This window comes from Populus euphratica, unplaced genomic scaffold (assembly GCF_000495115.2).
Source record: "Populus euphratica unplaced genomic scaffold, PopEup_1.0 scaffold94.1, whole genome shotgun sequence".
NCBI classification, from domain to species: domain Eukaryota; kingdom Viridiplantae; phylum Streptophyta; class Magnoliopsida; order Malpighiales; family Salicaceae; genus Populus; species Populus euphratica.
The window spans coordinates 330701-335647 of record NW_011499977.1 but is presented as its reverse complement, the minus strand read 5'-3'; positions in this window follow the sequence as shown (position 1 = coordinate 335647).

The following is a 4947-nucleotide window of genomic DNA, read 5'->3' as shown; positions in this document are numbered from 1 at the left end:
TTACTTATTATCCTTTTTAATTTTATCAGTCCACATTGTTTTTTCTTTAAAACAATTAGGTTTTGTAGTTTTCTTTATTTTTTTTTATCAAGTTAGCTGGATCTTATGACCTGGGTTATGGATTTATTTTAATATAAAAAGACTTTAAAAGTACAATAGAAACCTTTATAAAATTATTTTCACTCTTAAAACACTATTTAATGAGTTTAAGCATTGTAAATTCAATCCAAATCTTTTTTTTTTATGATATTTGAAAAGCAAAATCATTTTCATTGAACTTCTATATCTAAAATAACCAAACTGACACTAAGATCAAATTTTTTGGTGGTTATAAATATGACAACCATATACTTTCTCTTCATTTGAAATAACTTTCTCTCTTATTTAAAGAACCGAATGTGACAAAAATAAAATTTAGTGTCAAAATGTAAAGACCTAAACAATATAGCCCAAGTTTGGAAAAAGTAAACTTCAAAGACCAAACTAATCTATTTTTGCACCAAGTTCAAAGCCTTTGTTTTTCTTATTAATTTTGATCCTTGTTGTTTTAATTTTTTTTAACTATAATCTAAAATTTTATTTTGTAATATGGACCTTTAATTTAATTTGTTAGACTTTTTTATGGAACTTTGAATATGCTAAAGCATGAAGATCAAAAAAATCTTAAAACATAAAACCATGACAATATTACATGAGATGATGACATTAACAAAAAAATCAATGATCATTTACTATATAATTTTTTAAAGACCAAAACAAAACAAAACAAAAGATATTTTAATTTCACTACAACAATCTAAAGTACTTGTTTAATATATTAAAGACTAAGTATAATAGTAAAATTATATTTTTATTTTAGTTTATTTTGTAATTGTAATCGTAATTGTAATTATAATGTAATGTAATTGCATTTGTAATTACAATAAAAAAACCGCAATTGCGCTAAAAAGATAATTTGTATTATGCTACACTAGCTACCATACAAACTTCGATACTAATCGCATTACATTAAACTCTATGTTGATCGCTGAAGAATTTCTCCAAAGTCTTCATCTTAAAGAGTTAAGGGTTTGTTTGGTATAAAGGTGCAACCATCTTGCCAAATTTAATTTAATTTTTTTGTTATAATTTTTTGTTATGTTTTTTTGATAAATGTAGTGTGCTGATATAAAAAAATTTAAAAATTAAAAAAATATATTATTTTAATGAATTTTCAAATAAAAAGCATGTTGAAAAATAACTTTTATCACTATTTTTAAACACCTTTTAAAAGGAGTTTGGCATTGCAATCTAATTATACTTGTAAGATCTCACATCGGTTGGTGAGGATTTGATAGTTGATTTTATTAGTAGTGCTAGTTGTTGACTTGTTAGACATGTTTTGGAGTCATGCGTGGTCACTAAGAACAAATCCGTGCGGGTGGTAAGACTTAAAGCGGACAATATCTGGCAAGTTAGGACGAATTGTGACATTTGGTATCAAAGCCGACCCCACTGGCTGTCCGGTTGTGATTACAGGGTTGTCGGGCTCTTTAAGTGAAGTGGATTGTAAGATCTCACATTGGCTGTAATTATTTGGTAGTTGGCCTTATTAGTAGTGCTAGGTGTTGACCTGTCAGATGTGCTTTGGGTTATGCATAGTCACCAAGAACAAATATGTGAGGGCAATAAAGCCCAAAGCGAACAATATTTGGCATGTTAGGTTGGACTGTGATAGTACTTTTAAAATATTTTTTTTCTAGCTTTACATTGTTCCCTCCTCACGAGGATACAACATTGTGACAACACTTTCTAGACGGTGTCCTAGAATGGTATTTAGTTGGATAAATGAGTCATCACATAATATTATGATTACTAGGAATTATAATTGGTTTTTAAGAGATTCTATGTGACACGACTAAAAGATTGATGTCTTCTCCCAAGTGCAGGAGTGTCGAAGTAAAAAATAACCCGGCAAGACCGGGGTCGAACCACAAGGAGGTTATTTAGTAGTAGTAGTAGTAGTAGTAGTAGTAGTAGTAGTAGTAGTAGTAGTAGTAGTAGTAGTAGTAGTAGTAGTAGTAGTAGTAGTAGTAGTAGTAGTAGTAGTAGTAGTAGTAGTAGTAGTAGTAGTAGTAGTAGTAGTAGTAGTAGTAGTAGTAGTAGTAGTAGTAGTAGTAGTAGTAGTAATAATAATAATAATAAAGAAAGAGAAGAAGAAGAAGATGATGAGAACTTTGAGATGGAATATTAATGTAACGATTAAACAATGATAATAACAAATGTCAAGGTTAGAGGTTCCACTAATGGTATATCAAACAAGTATAGTATAAACTCTTATTATTGAATTGGAAACCACACACAAAGGAGGTTCCAATCAGATTATATATTGTTAACATGATTACATTAGTCATCTTATTCAATTAATGCTAATACTTGTAAATCTCGTCAAGCATTCATGATTATAACTTATGTTAACAACAAATCAAGTTCCTTTCATAGCTCAGGTGTCGGTTATACCATACATTATGGGCTATGAAAGTGCCAAGCATTTGTTGTACCAAGTGTTATACAACATAAATCAAGATTAGTCATTTAACAAGCAAAGTATTAAAGAGTGAACAAGATAGCAAATATAAAACATGTTAGTATCAAACATTAAAGTCCATATTAAGTTTACATTATACTTATTCTTACACCATTAGTGTAACCTTTTCACCTTGACATAATTAACTTAGCTAGACATAATGAAAGAAAGCAAAATAGATAAACAAAATAAGAACATAAAAGTTAACTAAGTAAAGGAAAGGAAATGAAAGGCATAAACTTAATATTAATGAAAACAAAGCATAAAAAATACAAAGAGAGAAAGGAAGAGCATGATCTTGATCTGAACACCAAGATGCCTAAATGCATGGCAAATGCCTCCTTTTATAGGCCAAAAATGGGAACTATTGATTTGATGACTAATTGATAAGTGGGTGACCAACTTTTGACTTGGTGACAATCCTTATCTTCTCTTGTCTGCCCAAAACGTCATTGATAACGTCAAAACTGGAGCCAGTTGCAAACATGAAAGTTGTAGGCAATTGTCTCAGCTTTCTTGTGTAAAAACTTCAGCTCATTTGGACTTCTAGAACTCCAGATATGGCCAAAATACCGAACAGTGCTCGGGCTGGAAGACAGATTCGGGCTTCTTTGTTGTTGCTACAATTTGGACTTGATAATGGCCTTTTTAGATCTTGGGCTCCATATGAAAGTTGTAGGCCTATGTCTTACCTTTCCATCCATATAAATTTGACCTAAATCTGAGATATATAGCTCCAGATATGACCCATTTACCGAACAGTGTTCCGGTTTGGATTGCACCGACATCTCTTTTCTAAGTTTGGCCATCTCTTTATCCTTGCAATTTAAGTTCTTCAAGTCATCAATCAATCCTTTCATTTATGTGATAGGCCTGCATTAAAAATAGACATTTACCATAAATTAAAGGTATCTTATATTATTAAATATATTATTATAAAACATGCTTTGGTTAAGGAGTTATTGATACTTCAAGTGCAAAATGATGATATAAAACCTTGATAAAAATGCACTTTTAAGTACTAATCACTATGTAAGGTACTAATTGTATAAAAAAAATGTATTAGCACCCTTAGTCGTCCTACCTGAGTTAGGTTGTATTGTTTTTTTCTCTTTGTTTGCTATAGTCTGTTAATGCTTCTACTTCTATCAATCTATTATGATGGGTTTGTTACAATGAAGAAACCCTAGTTTTCTAAGTCACAAACTTTATCTACAATGATGAAATGTCCTCCATTATAGGTTTTAAGGATAAACTTGAAAATTTTATTTATCGTGTCATTCTAAATAATATTTTGGATAAAATTCTTTGAAAATTTTTTGTCTTTAAAATCAAGGTTTTTTAATTTGGGATTTGGCAAACTTTAATTTAGTATGTTTTCTCTCAATTGCACCTCTAATTGCCTCCTAAACTTTTAATTTCATGCGATTCCACCATTATCAAACTCAATTGTCAGCTTTAAAGTTGACCGCCTATTTCATTTTAGTCATTGGTTATGAAATTGTGAGTTTTGACCCTTAATTGATCAAGAAGCATTAAATTTCTTAAATTTAGCCCTTGATTTGATTAATTTCAACCCTTGTATTCACACACCATTTTCAGTTTGGTCTTTGATTTTTGATTTCTTCAATCAAGTTCCTAATTACTCATCAAACTTTAGTATTTATGTAATTAAGCCCTTGATTTGACCAAATTGACCCTTTAAAATTGAAATTCAACCTCAAGACTTTAATTTCTTCCAATTAAAGCCTAAGTTGACTTTAAAAATTATTTTTTTCTTGCAATGAAGCCCTTAAAAAATCCAATTAAACCTTAAAAAATTCTAATTGAGTTCTTAAATACCCAATTTTGAATTTTCCTTCCTAAATTGAGTTTTCCTTACCAAGAAAGCCTTCATCAGTAAAAAATATATTGTGAAATTCTTAACTTTAGATATTCTTCTTAGTGATATATTGATTCTTACTTAAAAGTGCATTTTTATCAAGGTTTTATATCATCATTTTGCACTTGAACTATTAATAACTCCTTAACTAAAGCATGTTTTATAATAACATATCTAATAATATAAGATACCTTTAATTTGTGGTAAATATTCATTTTAAATACGGGCTTATCATATAAATGATAGGATTGATTGATGAGTTTAAAAACTAAAATTGAAAGCACAAAGAGATGGTCAAACTTAGAAAAGAGATATTGGTGCAGTTCAAACCGGAACACTATTCGGTAATTGGGTCATATCTGGAGTTATAGATCTCGAATTTAGGTCTACTTTATATGGATGAAAATGTAAGACATAAGCCTACAACTTCCATGAAGGAAATGTAAGACATAGGCCTACAACTTCCATGAAGCTTCCAAGATCTAAAAAGGCCATTATC